This window comes from Equus przewalskii, chromosome 3 (assembly GCF_037783145.1).
Source record: "Equus przewalskii isolate Varuska chromosome 3, EquPr2, whole genome shotgun sequence".
NCBI classification, from domain to species: Eukaryota; Metazoa; Chordata; class Mammalia; order Perissodactyla; family Equidae; genus Equus; species Equus przewalskii.
The window spans coordinates 27,654,766-27,680,273 of NC_091833.1; positions in this window are offsets into that span (position 1 = coordinate 27,654,766).

Below are 25,508 nucleotides of genomic sequence, written 5' to 3' on the forward strand. Positions count from 1 at the left end.
CAAAGCATTGTGTAGGGGGGGTGTCACCCTGCACTGGGCAAAGCTTAGGAGGGAGCAGAGGTTGCAACGGGAAGGATTTAGGTGAACGTTCAGGAAGAAAGCTGCTTTGCAAACATTCTTTAACATTCAGGGCTGCCCAAACGGCTACGGTGGGACAGCAGGGAAAACAGCCAGCAGCATATCAGCCTCTACAAACACAATCATCTGCTTTGCTCCAACCCCAATTTTTATTTTCCATAGGTTTTAAAGAAAAGTTTTAGAAGATAAATTTTATGGCAAAAGATTAAGAGCAGGGTTTTGGCCAGGCTTTTTAAGCTACGGGGATTTAAGCAAGGAGACAGTACTATCTTTCTAGGACTCAGAGAGTCCCGGGGATGGGTGGGGCTGGAAAGGCTCTCACTAGCTGGGTAATTCTGGATATGGAAGTGCAAACACATCTCCTTTAAGTCACCAGGAGAGAAACACCCCTGAGGCTTCTTCTATGTTAGGGATAGAGGTGAGCATGCCCATGTCCTCTCCCCCTGGAAAGAGAAGAGGAAGCCTGGTTGAGGCCTTTCTGTTGAGCCTGTTAGGCAACAGCAGACCAAGTACAGACACGCTTCCCTCTGGTGCCAGGCTCAGAACAAGGGCTAGGGTGGTAGGTAGCCGTCTGGCAGGTAGAAACCAGCCTGGCCAGCAAATGCTCCTCCACCGGTCAATCCTGCTCCCAGCTGGGGGCCACTTCGCAGGCGATTTCCAAACTAAAGTAGAACAGATTTCATTTCTCGCGTTTTTTTTTTTTTTTTTTCTTCTTTTGCTTCTGTGTTCCTAATCCCTACCTTTTGTTATTGTTCAAAATTCCTCCTTTATAGGTCATAGGCATTCTTGGAGAGCAGAGCAGCTAGTTGGGGAGCAGGGAGAGGAGGGGAAAATCTCCACTCCCGTCTTGGGTCTGCCACTGTGTTATTGTGTGACTTTGGACCAGATGTACTGCTTCTCTGTGCCTCAACGTCCTCACCTGCAAATAGGGCTAACTCTGCATGCCATATCGACCACCACAATGGTTGAAGCCATAACAAGATGACTTGGAAGCAAGAGCCGCGACAAAAAGCAAGATGGAAATTTTGTAGGGAAAATAAACACATTTTGTTACACATGCTCCACAGCGTAGTTCTCCACAAAATTAGAATACAGTGAGTCTCAGCATGCGTCAGTTTCTGTAAGTCTGCAGTCACTCATTGGAGCAAGGCTTTCACAGGCTCGCTCTACTGGGCAGAGAACTGACTTTGACCAGGGATGGAGGTGCCAAGTCACAGCTGTGTCAGCCTTGATCATGTCACTTTCCTCTCGGAGCTGCAGCTCCCACACCAGTTCAAGGGAAGCTGCGTAGATGAATGCGTCTTGCAGGATGAAGATAAAGTCATTCTCTAGAAGAGAGAGAACAAGTATCTTCTCTACCCGATTCTCGACTTCTTGAGGAAGATCCACATAGCACACAAGTGTTAAAACCAGTGACAGACCCAGGGTAATAAACATACTCATTGGGAGCATTGCTGGCTGTGTCAAGGGACAGAGTGGAGTTGCAGTGGGGACATGGACTCTACTGAGATATGCGCCCACCTGGGGGACCTAAGAACCCCCGCACCACATGGGCTATCTTTCTTGGTGCAACAACACAGGGAAGTGGGTAGAATCAAGGCTTCTGGAGCCAGGCACAGACTCAGCTTCAAGTCCTCCTTCTGCCTGGAGACCTGGAGAAAGTGTTTCCGCTGCTCTGTGCCTCTGTTTACCGGTCCATAATAAGCTTCCAGGAGGACGAAGCATGGCGATTGCTTAGCACAGAGTCTGGCACAGCAAATGATGGTTATCATTATTTTATTAACGACATTATTATTAACCCAAACTTTCCAGTGCTGCCTGCATCTCAGTTCTCTTTGCCTCACTCACGCAAGAAATTTTCCTTCTGGGCAATTTCTAAACTGAGGCCCTGCTTTGCAGCAAGAAAATGGTGCGCTTGGACGCCAAATGCTCCAGAACTAGCGTGTGCGTTTGCGTTTGCGTGAGTGTGTATACGTGTGTTTGGGGACGGTGGATGGGGCGGGGTAAGGGGGATTCAAGTTTTGGAAGTGACCCAGACAGAGGCCAGTTAGAGACGGGGAAAGAAGAACAGCGCAGACTGCTCCCGCGCAAGTTCACCGAGTTGATAAAGTTATTAAAACATAAAACACACATGCACCAGGAAGGAAAGAAAAATAAAAACTAAAATCACCGCGCGTCCCGCCCTATACCCCCAGGCTGTGCAAAGCCAGGAGGGCGAGGGGAGCCGGCCAAGGAGGAGCGAGTCTGGCAGGTGAACCATCCAGAGGTCCAGCCTCCCCGGGCGAGGCGCAGGGAGGTGTAGGCCCCGCCCATTCTTAAAAAAATAAAATAAAATAAAACAAAAATAAAATTTAAAAAGCCCGGGGGAGGGGCGCCACTCCTCCAGCCGCGTCCCCAGGGCTCCTACATCAGGCCCGGGGAAGGGGAGGAGCCCGAACGCCTCTCGCGCGCCATTGGTCCATCTGCGTAGCAACAGACGGGGGCGGACCAATGGGAGCCGCGGAGCCGCCGGCCCCGCTCCAGGAACCTGGCTGCCAGAAAGTTCCCTCTCCTGCCAAGAAAACAAACCCGGGGGCTCTTCAAACTCCGGGACTAACTTTTCTTTCTTTCTCTCCGTCCCCTCCTCCTTTCCTCTTGCAACTTGTCTTCACTCTCAGCTGATGCTTGCATGAGTCCTTAAACTCCGACGCCAAGGCGGGGTGGGGGGGCACCTTTCAGAAGGTCCTCTCTTTCCATCCAAGGGAGGAACCTCATTAGAGGTAAAAGAAAAGATTGAAAAAGATCTGTAGAGCTTTCACATCCCCCTCGGCCCTCATCCACTTGCAAAGCTCAGTTACAGCCGCTTCACTTTTAATATATAGTGTTTTTTGTTTGAACAAATCTGCAAGATCTACGCCCAAAGAAAGGGCAGTTTGAGCGCCTATCGTGTGCCAGCGTGTGTCCTTCGGATTTTATATATGGTGTTGCATTTACTCTTTCTGGTAATTCCGGGAAATGGGTCGCCCTGTCTGCATTTAATAGATGGAAAGTTGAAGTTCAAAATGACAAACGGGGCAAGTGTCCACAGTGGCTCTCTTAGCAGGTGGTCTAGCAAGATTCAAACCCTGGCCCGTCTGATTCCAGAGACCACTCTGCTTCCATGATGCCACGCACCTCCCAGGACGGTTGGGTATAGTACATCCTAGAGAAGCAGTGTTGCGAAAATCTAATCCAGACTCACTCTTTGTCATCAAGCCGAGGCCAGCTTTGTGGGAGTGTGACCTGGACAACTGCACTTTAGAAGGTCTTGCATTTAGAAGGTCTTGGTCTCATGCTCTGCTGTTGCTATTTTGGAATTCTTCATAAGTTTTGAAGAAGGGCCCCCACGTTTTCATTTTGCACCGGCCCTGCAAGTTGTGTAGCCAGCGCTGCATCTAGGAATAAGAGGCATCTAGGACAGTTCTGTGAAGAAAGCTTATTTAAATGTCCCAGAGGAATCACACATTTGGGGAATTCAGACCTCAAGTAAAGGAAACAGCTTCTGAGTCTGTCTTTCTCTCTCTCACACACACAGGCACACACGTTTAGACTTCTGCACACACCCTGTGGATTAGTCAGTTTTATTACACTGTAACTGCAATTTGAATCCCTAGTCTATTAAATGGGAGTGTATATATTTATGGCTGTGTTTATGTGTGTGTGCGTGCGCCGGCGTGTGCTCGCCCAGAGAGAGAGTCGGGGTTGGGGAATTTACAACACACAGGCACAGCCCTGATTATTGACTCCATTCTTTCCCTTTGGAGACGTTGCAGGGATTTGAACCAGGCCCTGCTTTTAGGAAATACATACTTGGGAGGTTTTGGAGTGACCGTAAATGCTGGTCTGTGTGAGAATGAAGTTGGGGTGGTGCCACGTCCTCTGGGAGGAGACAAGACTTGAATACACTCTCCACTGGTCCTGGCAGAAAAGCACATATTCTTGCATCTGTTTTGCCCCTAAATCTGAGTCTTCTTTCCTGGCAAAGAGAGGCCTGGTTTGTATTCTCCGGATTGCGCTGATTTTACTCTCTGAGTAAAAAATCTCTCTGAGATTATCGGTGAGTCACCAACGATGTGAAAGTCTGGAATAATGAGAAGAAAGGCAGGCAGTATCCCTGACACTTGTTTTGCCAACCAAGATGTAAATCGGGCACTGTTGGGGTTGTAAGGGACTCATTTGGAGATGGCCAGTGACTTTGGAGCGTTCTATTTTGTGCATAAGGAAACCGAGGCCCAGAGAAGTAAGCCAAGTTCTGCAGGCTCAGCAGCTGGGCGGTAGTGATATTTTGGGTTAGAAGCCACTTCTCTGATTTCTACTGCAGACCTCTTTCTTGCTTTCATCTCTGTGTGAACAGGAAAATGCCATCAAGTATTACATATCAGTGCATGTGGGGAGAGGTTGTTGATTTTATGAGCAGCAATATGGGGTCAAAGGGGAGGGTAAGTAATGTTTATTAGTCCTTCGTCCTTGCCTGTGCTTTGCCTACATGATCTCATTTAATTGAGTCTTCAGGACAATATTGAGAGGATGTAGGTAATGTTATTTTCATTTAACAGGTGGGAAAAGTGAGGCACAGAGTTGTAGCATAACTTTCCTAAGGTCCCTCAACTTGTTTAGCCAAGATATGAATTCAGTTCTTCTTAATCCCTGAATAACAAAATTAACTTATTCAAATCATCATGGCTCCATGGTGGCTCATTAAATATAAACTAAAGAAATGGGTCTATACCTGCTAAACAGAAGTTGTCTGTTATAATCATCTTTCAGCCAACTTTGGGTTATTAATTACTCAATTTAGTTTTGTCTCAATTTTTTGCGGGCTTCCGGGTGATGACACACCACTTCACTTTGAAACTATAGACCAACTTAAAGTTTCTTTGATGTTGCTTAAAAATCTCAGTCCAGCCAAAATATGAGTCTCATGATTTGTTGGTATTTCAGAGAAACATTTATTAGCAAATGGCTTCACTCATTAAACCATTTGGTTCTTGCGGAGACTGGCAAATGTTGGGCAGCCATCATCATGACCAGTGCCTCCCCCAGGCTTCTGCTCACCAAGTGAAGGTGACTCAGTGGAATACAAAATTTGCAACTATAAACAAAATACATGTGTGACCTGGTCAACATAGATAAGTAGTACTGTAGGACCCCCACAAAAGTTATGTCCAAGTCCTAACCCCCAGAACCCGTGAAGGTGACATTATTTGGAAAAAGGGTCTTTGCAGATGTAAATAAGTTAGGGACCTCAAGAAAAGATGAGCCTGGATTTAGGATGGACCCTAAGTCTGATGAATGATAGGTGTCCTTACAAGAAGAGGTGAAATAGAGACAGAGTGAAGAAGGCGACGTGGAGGAGGAGGCGGAGACTGGAGTGACGCATCCAGAAACTAAGGAACACCAAGGGTTGCTGGCTACCACTGGATGCTGGGAGAGAGGCATGGAACAGAATTTCCCCCAGGATCCTCCAAAAGCAAGCACCCCTGCCCACACCGTGGTTTCAGATTGCCAGTCTCCAGAACTGTGAAAGAATACATTTCTGTTGTTTTAGCTCAACTAGTTTGTGGCACTCTGTTATGGCAGCCGTAGGAAACTAATAGAAGGACTAAATTATCTTACCATATTTAAAAAAGTAAAGAAACAAAGCATTAAACAGCATTAAAAGACAATTAAAAGACAAAACAACACAAGCGTTAAAAGAATTCCAAGCTGAAGTTGTCTACCTAGAAATGTATTAGAAGAAACAATCAAAAATAACATTTGTATGTCTATATATCAACAAATAGTTCATGAAGTTCCATCAATCAGTTCTTATGTATATTATTCAGAAGGATTTAGCTTAATTTGATTAGCTGTTGAATGACTGGCTGACGTTGAAGCAGCTTGTTGATCTGGTCTATATCCTGTGTGTGTCTAAGAGAGAAGGGGTGTTTGCTGAAAGCTTAAAATCTTTGTCTAAAGAGGCGGGGTCCTACTTCCACCTTGGGTATAGAAAGCTGGAAAGAGTATTGCTCCTTCCCTAACAACAAGAAAAATCCAGACGAACTAACTCTTCTTGAATCCATGGGAGAGTTGAGGTTACAGGGCAACCAGGTAACCCCATTCCCAAGTAAAGACAGGCCTCTCTGGGGGAGTTGTGATGGGAATATAGGTTTTCCACAGGGCAGGCCATGGGAAAAAGCAACACCAGGAGCCGTCTTCAAATTTTTAATGAATTGCTGAAGATCGAGTATAGGCTAGCGGGAGAGTATGAAACCGCTAAGAGCCGTAGACACATTGGGAGCTCTTACTTGCTTGTAGGATTTTCAACGTGAACTTCCACCAGATGCTCATAGGTAAGATTGGGGGCAAGCAGTAGACCAGAATGAGTCTCCTTTGGTGGTGCAGGCCAGGAGGAAGGGAGCAGCTGCCACCATGGGAAGGCTGGAAGCCCTTCTGGACCCTTTTCCCCTGAAGAACAAAATCCTTAAGTTGCTTGAAGAGGGCAGCAAACTCTGTACCATCCAGGGCACAGGTGAAGACCCACTAAGCCTGGGGGAAGGATGAAAGATGAAATCCCTCTGTATCTGGGAAATGAAAGAGTTCTGGTACCCAGATCCTATCCAACAGAGATCCACTGCTAGGAAAGGCCAGTAAACTGCTCTCCCACGAGACCCACCGCCAAGGCAAGGCAGAGTTTGGCTGCTACGGGAAGAAGGACAAGAACATCCAGAAAACCCACCATTGAGGCCCAGGCATATAGGCCTACCTTAGAGAAGAATGGGAAGTTTATCATTGTAAGATTCTTTCACTTTACACGTAGGGTTAAATGTTATTTGTAGGTCTACTGCAATAATTTAAAGATATATGCAGTTAACCCTAGGGAAGCCACTAAAAATAGCTAAAGAAATAGGTATAAATAATGAGTCAATGGTAGCGATAGTCTTTTCAACAAACGGTGCTGGAATAATTGGACATCGACATGCAAAATAAGTGAACATTGGTCCATATCTTGCACCATCTACAAAGATTAACCCAAAATGGATCATAGACCTAAATGTAAAACTTCTGAAGAAAGGATAGGAAGAAACCTTGAGAGAGGAGGAAATCTTGGTTGCGTAAAGATTTCTTTGATGCAAAGCAACAAGTACAATCTCTTTTTATAAATTGAACCTTATTAAAATTAAAAATTTCTGCCCTTCCCTGCCACAAGTTGTGAGAAAATGTTTGCAAAATAAATATCTGATGAAGGGTTTCTATTGAGAAACTATAAAAAAAAAAAAAACCCTCAAAACTCGATAATAAGACAACAACCTAATAAAAAAAATGGGCAAAATATTTTAATAGACCCTTCACCAAGGAAGATAGAGATGATAAATAAGCACATGAAAAGATGCTTAACATCATTAGCCATTAAGGAAAACCAAGTTAAAACCACATTGAGATACCGCTACCTATCTATTAAAATGGCTGAAATAGTTAAAATAAAAAAAATCAAGTTGGCAATACCAAGTGCTGACAAGAATGGGAACAGTGGGAACTCTCATACATCGCCGATGGGAATGCAAAATGGTACGGCCAATTTTGAGAGTATTTTGGCACTCTTTTATAAATTTAAACATATACTTACACATGACCCAGTAATTCCATCCCTGGGTATTTACCCAGGAAGAATGAAAATATACCTTCACACAAAAACCTGAATAAAATCTTTATAGTGGATTTGTTTGTAATTGCCAAAAAACAGAAAGCACTCAAATGTCATTCAACTGGTGGATGGATAAACAAATTATGGTATATCCTTACAGTGAAATACAACTCAGCAATAAAAAGAAACACACTTCTGACACATGCCATAACATGGATGAATCTCAAATGCATTATTAAGTGAAGGAAGCCAGGCTCAAAAGTAAATATACTGTATAATTCCAATTATATGACATTGTGGAAAGGAAAAAAAAAGAAAACTATAGGAACAGAAAACATATCAGTGGATGCCAAAAGCCAAGGATAGATAGAGGGCATAAGAGAGCGTTTTTGGGTGATGGAAATATTCTACATTTTGAATATAATCATGGCTACACAGCTATACGCATTTGTCAAAATTCATGTAATGGAACACAAAAAGGTTAATTTTATTGTTGATGAATTGTAGCTCCATAAGCCTGACTTTAAAAGAAAAGAAAAACTTTGTTATTAGGAAATATGGATCCTGGAACACACAAAGAAACATTGTTCATTGGGCTCTGGGAAGAATGATAAATGTGTCTCATTACAATGATATCTGATTTGGTAAGCTCTGATGAAGGGCTATAATTTTTAAATATATGCCTATCTTTTCTTTCTATCTTTTAAAAACTCAGATCCTAGTTCCTGATGTGGGGTGGGAAGATTTCCCAGTGGAAGTGAAGGCATTACAGCTTTCTTCATCTTGGCTATCACCATCCACATCCTCTTTGCAGCATCCCTGTAAGTTATCCCTTGGTACCACCAAGCTCCATGGAGCACAGTTTGAAAATGATAGGCCTAACTGAGAATACCTCCCTGAGTGAGTTCTGTAGGGTACCAGGCCTGTGAAACGCTCCATGGATAAGAGGATTCTGTAGCCCTAAGTGACATGTGGCCACTCTACCTATCATATTTCTGTTTTGGAGATTCACAATGCACACTAGCTTTTAAGCACTCTGAAAAGGATGGTGGGAAAGAAAACTGTTCCAACTTTCTTTAATTTACTGTTCCATAAAATCCATTTGTTACGTCAGATCTGTGAATTGCAGGTTAACCTCTTGGAAGTGATGTTTATATCTCACTTCGTAGAAGGGAATAGGGTAGCAAATCTGTAGCATCAGCTGTAAACTCAGACCTGTTGAAGCTGCTCTCTATTGTTATCCCATTTCATCCTCTCCACAGCGTGATGAGGGGGATACGCCTCTTGTTAGAAGAAGAAATTGAGACTTGGAGACATTAAGTAACGTATCCAAGTCTTGGCAGACAGTGGGCTTGTCTGTCTCCGTTATCTAAGCTCTGAGGCTTAGTGGATGCTCTAATAAGATGGACTTAGTGAAAATAGGACTGGAACTGTTTCTGGTGAGCATAGGTATTCTGCAACCCACGGTTCTTCCGGGTCTCTGCATTTTCATTTTGAGTGTGCCACTGGTGCATCTCATTTATCATTCATTTGGTGGCTTAGGAGTCTTTTCGTTGCAGAAAGAAAAGCCAATTAATCTGGAAAATGTAAAGAAATATATGGAAACACATCGAACATGTAAAGAATTAAGAGGTATCTCACCAACCTAAGGGTAGAAGGCACCTGGGCCTCATGAGGGTTAGGAACGAGGAACAGAAAGAAAGCTTTCAGGATTTAAGGATGTCTTTCTCCCTCTCCTTCCCTCTCTGTTTCTTCTCATGACTTCTTCTTTCAGTGGGTCTGCTCCAGGTTTTCGTTCCCTCCTTCTCCCAGCTTCACCATGCAATGGGATAAACACAACCACCCCAAATCTACTTTGCATGATCTTACGAAGGACAACCACCTGCAACCAAGTGATTCTTCTTCCAATATCCCAGGTGAGAAGATGTGATTGGTCCAACTTGACTAGGTGTTTGTCACTGAACTGTTAAACTGCGCACGTGGGAGTGAGTTTCAACTGACTGGTCATATGAAAAGTTGACCCACCTTTCAGAGACAGTGCTTGATTTGGCCCCTAGACTGTAGTCCAGTATTTCCAAAATCTCTCCATGATGATAGGAATCACCTAGAGTGCTCGCGTATCCTCTCCAGGGCCCCACAGCAGACCTGCTGAATCACCATCTCCGCAGTGGTCCTCAGACTAGGCTGCACACAGAGATCACCCAGGGAGCTTTAAAGCTACTGACGCCTGGATCCCACACCCCGAGTCTGTGATGGAATTGGTCTGGAAGACAGCTTGGTCATCAGCAGTTTTAAAAGCTCCCCGGTTGACTCTAATGTGCAACTCAGGTTGAGATCCGCAGGAAGGACTTGGGAAGCCGTGTGTTTAACAAACCTCCCAGGTGATTCTTACCATCAGGAGTTTGAAAACACTCCTACAAGTTATGCACTGTAGGGGTGAGGGAAGCAGCACACTGATGGGTTATTTAAGGGGAGGATGTGGGACAGAAGCCAAGGTTAGCCTAGAAGTTGCCTGAAACCTGGCATAATTTGAAGAGTTTCTGGGAAATGAAATTTTGAGTGGTGGGTTGAAGAAAGAAAGAGAAGTAGCCAGAAGCTTGTAACCACATACAGTTAATTCTATCATTCCTTCATCCTCCCATTCCATATTTATTGTCATCTATTATATACTAGGAACCACACTAGTAAAGGGACTTGGGAACCAGTGGTGAATAATAATATGGACGTGTTGGGATCCTGTAAAATTTTAAATGCCTCTGGCAGTCTTAAATGACTGAGGAAAGTCTTGACTCAATTAAAATAAAATAAACAGGACGGTATATTTGCATCCTGGCCATTTTCATCATACGTATTCTTTCTCAGAGAAAGCTTACACGTAATGGCAGCAAAATCCATTGAAATCCTGATTTAGAAACACTTAGCTACTCTTGTCAACAATGAATCCCATGATATTTTTAGCATCTTACAAGAATTAAAACAAATAAACAAACAAACAAGCAGAATTTCTACACAATGAGGCAATCTTCCAGAGGGAAAATTATAGCTTTCTGACCAAATTTTATGGATGGGTTTCTAACTGTTAACCATTGGCTGCAGGAACCCACAAATTCCGAAGTCACCTCTGGGCAAGGAGAAGTTGAGTGGATGTGGAAGGCTGCATTGCATTCCGGTTCCAGGAATGGACAGCCTTTTCCTTCTCGTTTTTCTCTCTCCCTTTGACCCCCGTCTTCCTCTTTCCTTGGGAGGTTCCGTGTTCGTGCTCCAGTTCCCCCACCATTAAGTCATGTTCAGCTTCAGCACATCCAGCACTCTGAGCTTTTTTGGTGGCGCTTTTATACTGGGAAAATGTAAAACGTAAGGAGCATTTTTCCCAATCAAGCTTCCCTTTGCCAGATAATTTCCAAGCTCCCGGTTGTGTTTTAGATGCACGGGATATAATTTTCTCCCTTGCCATCATCCAAATCCAAACATTGAATAATTTCACAGGCTTCCAAACTATGTTTCATCACAAGAGTGTTGCTGGATCTGGGTTGTGCAGCCAGGGGACCCAGGAGGGATGCTCACACCCTGGGGTAACCTGACTTCCAGGCGTCTTGCAAACTTGTATCTGGCCATCTCTTTAAACATCCCATTGCCCTGTGAGCTGGTATTTTGCCCCATTTTGGAGATGCGGAAATGGACTCTTGTGGGATTTTAATCTCAGGGTTTGGGAGAGCTTTGGGTGGCAGGAGGTGGCCAATCTGAGTAATCATTGTTACTCGCAGTCCTAACAGGATCATTGGGCCTCGCTTTCCTGTTTTTGTGATTTGGTGTGGGGAGGAAGACTAGAGAAAATCCAAGCATTTTATTGAGTGCAATCCAAACCAAACCAAAGCTTCCATCAGACTCCTCACAGCTCTGCTGCCTGGAACGGCTTGGGGTGGGGCACATGGAAGACTCTTTTCCACAGCAGAGTTTGCCTTTCCTTTTACATGAGTAGCTTACAGGAACAGCTCTGCCTGCTCTGGGCTTGGAATGACTAAGCAGGTGTAAGCAAGTCTGGTGGCTCTAGGTGCGCAGACCCGAATGACACTGAAAGTCCCCGGCAAACTTGGGTGTCTTTGCAGTGCCCTTTTCACAGGGCCCATGCACTGTTTGGGGTGTCCAATTCAGCAGGCATTGTCCCAGTTCCCAAAAGGACATACTGTTTCTAGGAAAGAGCTGAAAAATGTCATTCAGATTGAGAGGGAGAGGCTACTGCTATTTTTCTTTGTTGGAGGGAGCATTTCAAACTCAGGAGCTGTATCTTTGTGTGTGTGTGTGTGTGTGTGTGGACAGAGAGGTGTGAAAACTGACCAGATTCTATTGCACCACATCATTAGAAATTATCTCATTCCTTACTGACTCCCCCCACACCCCCCTTCCTGGGAAAACAGTTGTTTCAGCAGTTTCTTTAAAAGGAAACCATTTTCTGTTTAAGGAGGTAGGGTATGGATGATAAACTTTAAAACTTCCCCTAAAGTGTGTTTTCCAAATTTCCTGTCATTAGCACTGATTTTGTTTATATATATATTTACGTACACATATATGAATATTATTCAATTATATGACATTCACACATATATGATTGAATGAATACAGTCTTTTTTCCCTTCATACCTGAAATTAAGCAAGAGAAGTTATAATTTGCAAAATATTTGTAATCATAAATTGAATTTTAGCACCCCGTGACCTTGCCAATATCTCGAATTGTCCTTGCTTCTCTCCTCCCCTCTCTCTCCTTCATCTCTCCCCAACCAGCTCCCCCATGTCCTCCTCCAGCACTTTCCTGCCTCTCTCTGCCCACACCGACTTGAAGAACCAGTTTCTCTCCTTGCCTTTCCTCCAACACCATAAACTTAAAACGAAACACATGGCTGAGGACACGGTGCTCTCTTCGGTTTTCCATTGCTTTCTTCTGATACTTTCTTGTTGGTTTTGGATTTTGTTCCCCCCAAACCCCAAGAGCACACTTTCTAGGTATGGAGCAAAATAAGGGTTTCTTTTGTTGTTTTTTTATTCTTCCACTCAGCAGAATCTTGCTGAGTATGTGGGATGCACCAACTCAGTGGTGCAAGATTTGATTGGAAGCAGCTGACAAGCCGCAGCCATCTGGTGAGTGCACTCACCAAGAGGCTGTCCCTTGTGGTTGCTTAACAAAAACATTTGTAGTCTCTGGGCCACAACTGCTCCTCCTTTGTTCTCCTAAATGCCGAACTGAGGCTTGCTTTTCCCCCATAGGCCTGGGATGGGGCATCTGAAGAGAGGGCTGCGGGTTCATGGGAGGGACTCCAGGTCTGTGTACCACTGTGACCTCATATATGAGCAGCATCCTTCGACACCCCTCCCCTTGGTTCTTATGGGGATTTATATCTCCCTCTTTCCCTTCACTGCTTGTTTTCTTGATCCTTCTGATAGATCAAAACTTTAGTGTTCCTTAGCAGTGGGGCAGCCGCCCTGGCTTCTCCAGGAGACGGTAAGCTTCCTGAAGGCAGGCACTTGTTCCAAACATACAGCCTGGCACAGAAAAAGCTCTGAAATATTTTTATAATACTTCAATGCATAAGTGACCATGGCCTCTCTCCTCAGCCTCTCCAACCCAGTTCTAGAGTGGCGAGGCCTGGCGGGAGGACACAGACTTAGAGGGAGAGCTGAATCTTGAAGTCATGGATTCAGTGAATCTCTGACTTTGCAATAAGAAAGATCCGTTCTTCAGAAAGGGGCCCAGATTTGCTCTGGGGACTTCCCACGTCAGAGACACCGTAAGGCCATGGATGTTCCTACTGGCCAAACGGGCTCCAGGATAGAGTATGGACAGCCCCAGGGAGTGAACAGGAGAAGAGCATCATCTTGAATGCTCATCTTACTGTATTTGCCTAACAGTGGTCCCCTTGATCCGGGCATGGTAGTGGGAGCCGGCCTTGTGGTCAGTAAGGCATTCCTCTGTTAGATAAATTTTTAAAATTTATTTTAAACTGATTTCTATAATCTTTATTAATAGACTTTAAGAACAGTTTTAGATTGACAGAAGAATTGAGCAGATTGTACAGAGTTCCCAAATGATCCTTTCCATGGCTCCCACGCGCAGTTTCTCTATTAACATTGTACTTTGGTACAACACATTTGTTCCAATTGATGAACACATGTCTACACATTATTATTTACTAAAGTCCGTAATTTAGTCAGATTTCCTTAGTTTTCCCTATTCTTTTCCTCTCCAAGGATCCCATCCAAGATCCTGCAGAGCATTTAGTCGTCCTGTCTCCTGAGGCTCCTCTGGACTGTGACGGTTTCTCCAGCTTTCCTTCTTTTCGATGATCTTGAGGTTTCAGGAGTGCTGCTCAGGGGTTTTGTAGACTGCCCCTCAGTTGGGAATTGTCTGACATTGTTTCTCATGATTAGACTGCGGTCATGGGTTTGGTAGAGGATGATCATAGAGGTGAAGTGCCATTATCATCACATCCCATCACACAAAAGGTACGTCCCGTCCCCATGACTTATCACTGTTGGGGTTGCCCTTGATGAGCTGGCTGAAGCAGTGTTTGTCACACTTCTCCATTGCACAGTTCACCACACCGTTACTCTTGTCCGCTCCTTTCTATACTCTGCTCTTTGGGAGAAAGTACTATGGCATAAGTATTTTTGTTCTTCAATGTGAGTGTGATGATGTCCTTTCTCAAGGGTGTGTATTGCCATAGTTTTGTGGTCCCATGTGTGTATATCCTCATATAGCAGAGAATGTATTCTCTATGCAATTTTTCATACTCTATAAATTTTATAAAACACAAAGACTTATGAGCAAGACTACTTGTGAGTGTGTATGTGTATTTGTGTGTGTGTTGGAGGTCAGAATTCCATGCAAGAAAAACTTAGATATATTTCTGTAACGTTAAGAAAAAGACAGTTACCTGGTAGAGGGTTATTTCTTTTAGAAGTAGAGAGCATTTAGCTAAGGAAATCTGGCTAAATTGGCATGGGTGACATAATAGTGATAGCAGCCACTGATATTTATCAGGTGTTTAGTAGGACCAGTCCTGTACCAAGGATTTATGTACATCTTATTGAATTTCATATCAACCTTTGAGATAGCTGTGTGGCTATGGATAACTTAACCTCTATGTTCTTCCTTTTCCTCATCCATCACATGGAGAAATACCTATGTCATCAAATAGAATGTGGAGGAAATGAGATCATATGTGTATGGGTCTCAGAGAACTTAATAACTTGCCCACGGTCACTCAGCTAATAAATGGCAGAGCCGTGGCTCGAATCCATGTGCAAATCATGCCAAATCCATGTTTGTGACCACTACACTCTATACTTTATGTCTTCCCAGGTAATGTCACCTGGTTTGAATTATTCTGGAAGACAGAGGAGTAGGAGAGGATGGGACTACCCACCCAAAGGTGCAGTTTCCCATTTTCTCCTGTCACCACCTGATTTTCAGATAGAGTTAGCTAAAGCATTAGAAGCCTCTGTTAAGTAGGTTTTGCATGAGATTTCCTTTTTTTCCCTCCCCAGAGGAACCTTCTAGAGCATTCCAAGACCCTGGCAATAAAGTCACTTTATTTTCTTCCCTCCCAAAAGCTGGATTAATGGAGCCATGTTGGGTGACACTCATCTCTTTCTTTTCTTGCTTGATGCGCTGTTGTCCAGCTCTCCAGGAGCCCCCCCTCCCTGCACGTGTGGCGTGCTTCTATCCCAGCTTTGCCTGTGGCAACTGCAACCATCAAGCATAAGGCCGAGTAGATGCACTCTGAAATTAAAATTATCAATAAAAATTCCAGACTGCCACACCCTTGCCTGGTTCGTGGAGTTATCATATTGACTTATTTTAATGCCACCAAAATCCCTAGAGAGAGGGAAGAAAGTCATTCTTTACCTCTGCGGCTCAGGAGCATGCCCCAGAGTTTTTGAGGCTGTAGTAAAAGAAAGGTGTCTTGAGCAATTGGCTGAAAGGAAGGAAAAGGTAAGTATTTAAGCTTTAGGCTAAAAAGAATAGTGATTATTAGAGAAGACTCTGGGAACTAAATTGCCTCTCAGAAACCCCAAGAAGTTGGAGTCCCTTCTCTTTTTTGGATGATCCTAAAGTGGCTTGAGTTGTAAATATAAACTGGTTTTAACTGGCTTCCTGGGTGGCCTTGCAACCTAAGACCAGAACTGGTCAAAGATTTTTATTTCCCCCCCGCCACAGGGAGGAAAAGGAAGGCATGGTCACTAGATGCCTAATCAGCAGGCGAAGTCCAGCCTTTTATTCTTTGTATACCGCAGTCAACAGAAAGTTATTGCTTAATTAACCCCTCTGAATGAATACCTGATAATTAATAAACCCATGAAGTATACCCTAAGGCTTTAAGTTAAAAAAGCTTCCTCTCTTCAAGTGGAAAAGAGAAAAAAAAGATGCTGAACTAATGGGAAAAAATTCCGGTAGAAGGCAAAGCAATTAGGATTAGTGAATTCCATTTCATTTAAACTTCCAAGATATAAAAGCCATTTATCTAACAAATTAATAATGGGAGTGACTTGCCTAATATAGTAACACGTCCTTATATTTTATTAGAGGAAATCCAAACGGAGTAATTTAATGATAGACAAGCTTCCATATATGTAATTCTTTGTTACGCTTTTTAAAAAAAATGTCACTGCATGAAGGTAGTCGGAGATTTATCGATCCCTTCTAAATTAGGCCCCACTTCAGTTTGGAATGATACATTTAATATTATGGCTTTGTAGAAAATCAATTTTTTTTTTAGTATTTTCTTCCATTTTAAAGAGCTTTATCGTCTGGCTAATTGTGCTACCATAACAAAAGAGAAGAGTTGATAAGGTGGTTCAGGTTTCCCAGGTGTTATTAAACTTACCGGGGACCACTGGGAGTCTGGTGAATGGACCATGGGGGAGCTGGGTGGAAGGGCAGAAGGGAAGATATTAACTTAGAGCCACAAAATTGACCTTGCCTTCTAAATTGAGAGAAAATACGAGATGTGTCCTTAGAAGTGTTTCTGGTAATGCTATCATGACATAGATCCCCTGTGGTTAAGTTTCTCATAGAGCCTCTGGGATTTTGCTTGGGGCCCAAGGCAGGTGACCAGGCCCTGACAACACTGTCCCTCTGACCCTCTCTGTCTGAGGCGGGATTCATCTGCCCATTCCGGAGATAGTTACTGAGGCCCTGCTGTATGCCAGGGGTTTGATACGAGTTCTTGCCCTATCCTCAAACCAGTGCAGAAGCAACTAGAATATTCCTTACATGAGCCTTCCCTCTCAGAGTTCTCTCCTGCATTGATCCCTAGAGAACAGCGTGCTCCAAAGTGGTGAAGGACAATAGCAAGTGGCTGAGGTGACACACAGTCTGAAAAAATCAAAGACTTTAGAGAAAAGCAGAATGACACCCAAGTCCCACAGCCATGACCTCGTACAAGTCTGAGCCTCAGTTTCCATAACCTGCAAATGGGAATATAAGTATTTTCCACATAGGCTAGTTATTGTGTTGTAGGTAAAACTTCTGGCCTATGGTGAGCACCTAGGAATGCTAATAATCTTTTCCATCTTCTGCTCGTATACAAAATCTTGGAGAGATCCCAGAGCTTCTAAACAATAATAACAACAAGAACAATAAAAATAATAGTTACAGCAACACTAAGAGTGAATACCATGCCAGGCATCCCACACAGAATTTTCTAACATATCCAGCAACCCTAAGAGAGCAATATCATTTATCCCATTTCAACCATGCAGAAACTAGGTCTCTATCTTTCTGATATAATCCATTACTGATACTATAATTACTAGTGATGAACATGTATTGAGTGTTTATGACTATATACCAGACACTTGACATTTTTATCATGTTTATTCCTCATTTATTCATTCAACAAATATTTACTGAGTGGTCCAATCAGTATATACTGGTAAACAGGAGAGAAATCACAAACCCAGCCAGGAGATAATATACAACAACCGTGAAATAGATACTACTGTTACCTTCAGTTGATAGCTAAGGAAAATGAGGAGTTGAGATGTAGCTAATGCATGGCGAAGACTGGATTCAAATCCAGATATTTCACTTTTAACCTTGACACCTTATTGCCTCTAAGAAAATTGTTTGGACTCGGGGGATTGAGATGTTGGGGATGAGATGATCAAGAGGACCTGTCCTCCTTCAAGACTGCGAGATACTCGGGCAGAGATCGTCAGTGTGACTACAGGTCCTTCCTTACCATCAATTGGATACAGCTTCCCAGACAGAGGACCCAGGTCTATCTCGAGAAAGAACCCCAGGCTCTGAGCCAGCAGACCTGGTTCTTCTGTTTGCCACTAATAACCATGTAACCTCAGTAAGTCACTCAATTTTTCTATGATTCCCTCATCAGTCAAATGGAGAGAGCCACACCTGACTTAGAAGGAACCCAGGAGAGTAAAATGAGACTAAGGAAAATATGTTTTGAAAGCCAAAATACACAATATCCATTTAAGATACTATTAATTTTAGCAAATGGTGGGAGAAATGTATTGTTTGGAAAGAAGATGGGATGTATTTATTTATTTACTAGTTGCTCTACTTTGATACTATTTTGATTTTGCCCAATGACTATTGATGACAAATATATAAAGGAAAAATGCCAATTGAAATGGGAACTAGGGGCTTTAAGCAGGTTCAACGTGAAAGTTGAGGATGGCTCAGGTTGATTCCACTCCTCTTTGCCTATTTCTGCTGGCAATACTGCTAAACTTGGTGAAAACACCTGAGCAGACACATTCTGTCTCTCCCTACAAAACAAGCTTCCTATACACTGTCTCTGATATTTGTAAAAAGGAATCTAACGCATATATCTAAACACACGCATCCTCAAAGATCAATTGTATTCAATAATATAATGGGTGTGTTTTTCATCTTTGAAATTCCTGCAAGAGTGGTTTTCCTTTGCAGATTGAATTAGCAAAGTAGAAACAGATGAAGTCAATTGTCAATTGTTCAAATGCAGGTACATATTATAGAGACAGATCACAACCTTGGGGGCTGCTAATGTGGGAAGATAAAGCCCTCCTCATAAGACAAGTGTTAGCAGCAATCTGCACCAAGCATTGTATTTCTCAGATCCTTGTAAATCTTCGGAGCTCCAATGAGATGCTTACTCCTATGACCTCACTCAGATCAGAAGGTTCAGGATCATCCTAAAAATCCCTCTTTATTTTCCAAACCTACTTTGCTTCATTCTAAGGAACTGTAGCGTCAACATTTAGCAGAACTAGTTAAGAGGGGTTTAAAAAAAATTAAAGGCGCAGCCAAGTCTAGACATCCCAAAATAAGTGGATGGGGCGGTACAGGCCTTTGGTCCAGTTATTCCGGCCACCTTCTTAATGGACAATTTGGATCGCTGCACAGTCAATCCGCTTAATTGCCTCTGTGTTGGCCATTAAAACAAATTGAATGCGCCATGGCCAATTTGGTCATGTCATAAAGAAATGGCCTATAGGGCCCATCGAGAAGCAGAATTTCTGCTATTATTCGATTATATCTGATCAAGGGAGACAGCTTGTAGGGGAAATCCAGGAGGCAGAGTAGATCATATAGGAGCCCCTGGCCTAATTTGCTAACCATATTATTAGGATCAACTGTCAACAGCAGTGAAATTAGCTAGGTGGTTGAGAAAGCATCACCTTACTCCATCCTGGGGGGAGAAAAGTCAGTGCCTCATGACTTTGCCTAAAACATCCAGTCAGCAAACCAACAGGTCATCTTTTCCACTTTGAGTCCTGAGTAATTTGAGAAGGAGAAAAAAAAATTCAAAATCTCCACTGGCTTTGACCTCTAATGTTGGTGTAAAAATAGACCTCATGCTGCATTCTTTGTGATTAATGCTGGGCAAAGGTAATTTAAGCGGGACCTCATTTTCTTATTTCTCTAGATCTTGCCTCCTTGTACTGTACCTTTCCCTGTACCTCTGCTTATCTGAGAGGTCTCAGGGTCTTCATTTGGGGCCTCTACTACTGGGTCTGTCATCTGAAGTCACCTTGGTCTTCAGCATCTTTGTGAAGTTGGATAAGAGGAATGATCCTTAATAAGGGTATTGCTGGATTATACTTTATATTTTTAAGCCAAGGAGAAATAACTGTGTGTAATATTTGCTGAATATTTGTTATATGCTAGGTGCTAACCTCAGCATTTTAAACGTATTGTCTCATTTAATCTTCAACTGACCCTGAGAGGTAGGTTCTAGTATCTCTACTATATGGATGAGGCAACTGATACTTAGAGTTTAATAACCTGTCAAGGTCAAGGTCATCCAATAGCATCAGAATGAGGATGTAATCTTGGTCTCTCTGACTTCAAAGCTTGTACTCTCAGCCTATGAAGAGAAGTGTTCTCAGCCAGGGGTTCCATGTTCATGGGGAGCTTAGCAATGCAATAGGAACCAGAAAAAGATCACTACCTGACATCATCAGGGAGGGCTGGTTACCATTTTAGTTGGGCTAGGGACCCTGTGGGAATGTAAAATGCTGATGCTGGACACTGGAGGTCATCATGCAGGTGGTCCATACCAGTGAGGGTTGGGTCATGGTGGATTGTGAGAAACCATGAGGGAGTAGCTAGAGCTACCTCTCTCATACCGCTGCCTCCTAGCTGTCAGTGGCCTTGGCACGAATTGATTAGAAATGAAAAGAGCCATAGTGACTCTAAAATAGGGAAGGGAGAAGAAAAAAAGCAGTGGTGTATGGCAGACATAAAGGCCAGTAATAAAGCGTTTGGGTTTAGTGGGGCAGGTAGAATGGGCCTGGAATTGGAGAATTAAATTTGAGAAGAGAAATAGGTGGAAGGGGAGATGGCAAGATAGACTTCCATCAGGTGGGTAGATATATGGAGACACCAAGAGAAGAATGATGGTTAGAGGTGGAGTGGATCTAGAGACTTATGGGAGAGTAGAAGCCGAATCAAGAATAGTGAATGAGAATGTGTCTAAGTTTTGAAGATATCACAGTAACAGCTTCTACCATCATCGCCACCACCACCATCACTACCATCACCATCACTGCCATCAACATCAACATCATTACCATCACCACCATCAGCACCATCAGAACCACCATCACCCACCACCACCCTCATCGTCACCACCATCATCATCAACGCCACCATCACCATCGCTGCCATCATTACCATCACCATCACTACCACCACCGTCACTGCTATCATTACCATCACCCTCCTTACCACCGCCACCATCACCACTACTACAACAACAGAAACGACAAGGGCATTCACGTTATTGCATGCTTTCTATGGAGCAGGGATAGTGCTAAATGTGCGTTTATTTAATCCTCACAGCAACCTTCTTCTTTCTTTAAAGATAAGAAAAGGGAGGCTGAGAGACTTCAAGAAATTTTCTGGAGGAAACATAGTAGAGTGTGGAGTTATGCTTTTAACCATTAATTTTAGCTCTACAGAGAAGACAAAGAAAAATTAGGCAGAGCTAAAGAACTGGATACAACTCAAGACTCCACCATTTTAGCCCAGTCTTTGGTGGATCCGATCAGTCTTTGGATTCCCACCCAGCAATTCTAGCCCAATCTAACTCTTTGTGTGTTTTGCTCAATGTTTGTTTTTTGGTGGCAAGTTTCCAGCCTCTGGGATGTCAGTTGTCAGTGTGGCCAGCTTTAAGCCAACACCCTACTCGGTGTGGTCTGGTCTGCCTTTGGGAAGAGCACTCCTTCCTCCCCCAGAAGCCAGCTCCTCCAGCTCTCTGCAGCCTCCTTCTGGAGTCAGGGTGAGTGGAGCTGTAGAAAGGGGATGATCTTTTAATGGCTGCTATTTGCGTGGATTTCTTGCTCCTCTCTGCGTATAGTTGAAGTCCCCAGGGAGGACTCTAATGACTGAATTACATATAGCTTGACATACTGGTCTGTGTTATAGACATTTGATAAACCAGGTGGCTTCCGTAATCTGTTTATTTTCATTTTGCTGGTTAGAATTCATTTTTCTTGTTTGTGTGGAAAAAGGGACTCTCTTCATCATTTCCAGCTTAATGCTAGACTTCTGTACATCCACAAACTCTGTCTTAGACAGCCTAGGAGACATGAGAGCATTTGATTTTCAGGGACAGAAGCTAATGAAAAGAATGTTTAGTCCAGTTTTTTGGATGCGAAAACTGAGACCCAAGGGTTTGGAATGCATATACCTAACTATATATGAATTCTTTTATATTTTTATATTTTGTTTTATTATTATTTATTTATTTTTGAGGAAGATTAGCCCTGAGCTAATTGCTGCCAATTCTCCTCTTTTTGCTGAGGAAGACTGGCCCTGAGCTAACATCCATGCCCATCTTCCTCTACTTTATATGTGGGACACCTACCACAGCATGGCTTGCCAAGCGGTGCCATGTCCGCACCCAGGATCCGGACCGGTGAACCCTGGGCTGCTGAAGCAGAACGTGCGCACTTAACCGCTGCGCCACCAGGCCAGCCCCGAGGTGAATTCTTTTAAAGAGTTTATGTTAAAGGCTTCATAGAGATTTAGAAGCTTTACATCTCTTAATGTTTTGGGATCGATAAACCTTAAGTTAGAGATGCTTCTGAGGAGAAGGAAAAGAGAAATAATCAACCTCTTTAGCAGATGCGTGGTCACAACTTTCCTACAATGATGGTTGAAAAAAATTACTATTTGTAAATGGATAAATGACAAAAGGAGTATTCATTTTATAAATCAAGATGCTGCAGAACTACCTTCGATAGCTCTGCTAGTGAATTTTAAATCACATAGAATTAGCCCATAATCAATTACGTGCAACTTTTCAGCAAAGCAGTTATTCTGTAGAGCGAGAGACACCTCTAATGGCATTACCTGAAAGATACTGTGAGCATTTTTACCCACCATATTTTCTTAGATCAAATGATTAAAAGATTGGCAATCTGTATTTTAAGCTGTTTCTGGGGCTCTTCCCAAGGATGAGGATGTTGTTGTGTGCTCAGTTGTGTGTGTGTGTGAGTGTGTGTTGTGTGTTTGGCAATAGATGGGGTTCAGAGGAGCAGGCTGTTCTGAGAGGGCCTTCTCCCTCTCTGAGCCAATAAATGAACAGGTCATGGGGCTGTTCTTTCAGGGTCCAGGAAATAAAGGACGTTATTCATCCTTAAACCCAGGGAGGAATCAGAACTGTAACAGGCAATGAGGAATAAACTTCATTTGCCAAGTGAACGTTAAGACTTTGATGAGCACCCCCTGAAATTTTTCATATGAGCAAAGTGGTTCTTCATTCCATAAACCCGCTACCCAGAGGCCCCCAGCCTGGGGCGGGGTTTCTCCTTGGTAGGATTTTTCTTGCCAAATGAGATGATGGGGCACATTATCAAAAAGACCTGTGTCGGTGCTTAGATGATGTCACGTCCCTTGAGAGAAGGGCAAATAGATATGTCAAGGCTTGTGAGCCCACGGGTTTCCCTAAATGACAGTGGGTCCCCAGCACCTGAACTGGCTAGACTGGTTCCAGAGAAATAAGCTAATCTGAGAAAGCTGCTGCCCAAGGATGGGTCTGGACACAGCTGTTGGCTCCTGGAGCTCCTCTCTGGCTAGATTAGTCATTCAGAACCAGCTCGGGCATCCTGCCTGTCTGTCCTCTTTGCAAACCCTGCAGCAGGCTCCCAGAGGCCCACGAAACTTCTCAGCCTGCCATCTGAGACCTTCCTGGGAAGGCTCAAGGCCTCCCCTTCTTGCCAACACGTTCCTTCTGTACCAGTTAGCCTTTCTCAGTGTCCCCTGACCTCCCATGTGCACATCACTGCCAGATAGCCTTACTTGGAGTTGTTCCCTCCTGTCACCTGATCTAATCCGACCTAGCCATCAAGCACTGCTCTAAACATTCCCTGTGCTAAGAAGTTGTCTCCAGCCAGCCTGAGCTGGGATTTGGCATTCAATCTCCTAGTATCTCCTGTACGATTCCATCTCCATTCTTGGGGACCTCCTCCATACATTGGGGATAATGATGCCAATATCATTAGATGGTTGCTCTCCAAGGCAGGGACCACGCCTGACTCATCTCTGAATCCTCAGCACCTGGTAGAGTGTGTGGCATGGAGAAGTCATTCAGGACATGAGTTGTCACTGGAGGCCTGGAGGGACTTCCCCAATTCTTCAGCTCCCTGTTGCGTGTCTTCCATTTATCTTTGGATTTCTTTGAAATGTGTGGGAGTTTTTGCACAGAGAATGTTTCTCTTTATCACTTTAGGTAAAGGATGTCCAGTCATTGTAAAGTGTCCAAACCATTTTAACCCTGCGTATTAGTCCCCCGAGGCTGCCATAACAAATTACTGCAAACCAAGTGGCTGAAAACAACAGAAATTTATTCTCTGTAGTTCTGGAAGCTGGAAGTCTGAAATCAAGGTGTTGGCAGGGCCCTGCTCCCTTTGAAGGCTGTAGGGGAGGATGTATTCCAGGCCTTTCTCTCAGCTTCTATTGTGGCCACAGCAAGGCAATCCTTGTCATTCCTTGCAATCTCTGCCTTCACTGTCACAAGGCATTCGCCCTGTGTGTGTTTACATCCTCTCCTTTCTGTGCATGTCTGTGTCTTCACGTGGCATTTGTCTCTGAGTGTGTCTGTATCTGTGTTTTCTCCTTTTCTAAAAAGGACATCAGTCCTATTAGATTAAGGGCCCACCGTGCTCCAGCAGGTCCTCGTCTTAACTTGCATCTTAATTATATCTGCAAAGACCTTTTTCCAAATAAGGTCACACTCACAGTTACCAGGGGTTAGGATTTCAACATCTCTTTTGGGGACACAATCCAACCCACAACAACCTTGGACAAGGTACTTCCCCACTCTGAACCTCAGTTTCTACATCTATAAAATGGGGGTAACCTTGCTCACCTCATTGAGGTCCGGTGGGGATTACGTGAGACATGTGTAGGCCTCGTGCACAGGAAGTCTTCATCTACGACTTCTTTTCCTCTTCCTTCCTAGCCCCGTTCCCAGCTGTTTGCAGTATAGTATACAGACAATAAAGGAAGTTCCAGCTGGTAGGATTCGGGTCCACAGGCCAAACAAAAGTGCAACAGTCTATCCATTCTCCTAGGGCGTGTTTCCTCCCAACTAGGGGACTGTTCTTTCTGGGTGGATCCTCCGCTTAACTTACTCTTCTCTATGTAGGATGCAGGGGCCAGACTTGGTCAAGTGACTTTAATAAGTTTTGGGTGATCCTAGGACAGCAGGCCAAGATGCGTGTCTTTGGCTGGTTACCACTGTCATGAGTGGTTATTTTTTCATGGTCAAAACAAATAAATACATAAAAAGTGCCTAAAACCTATAGAGAGTCAAGTTTCCAAGCTGTGTTCTTGCGGCTGACTTCTGAATCACAGTTTAGTAATTAAAAGAAGAAAACACCAAGTCGCTCTTAGCAATGAAACGTAAATTGTACCTTTGTAAAGGTCAAGCCCTGGTTGCAATGAACCAGATAAGTCATGTGTTATCCTGGTTAAGACAATACTGAATTTTAAGACTATTTATAGGATTCCACATCCCCTCCCCAAACCCTTTCCTTGCAGAAGTTCATGGCTGGAATCTGACTTGCAGTGAGGTTTTATTTTTTTCTTTCAATTTGTGAGATGATTTCCATATACTGTGGTTTGGCAGGCTGCGCTCCAGTGATACCGTAGCATTATCAGGGTGCCGACAGCTGCTCCAGGATAAACAAGCAGTGATGCGTTGAGCTGGCAAGTCCGTATGGTTTGGAAAATAAAATGAAATAAAATAAAAACATTTGTTATCATTTTTGGAGTTTT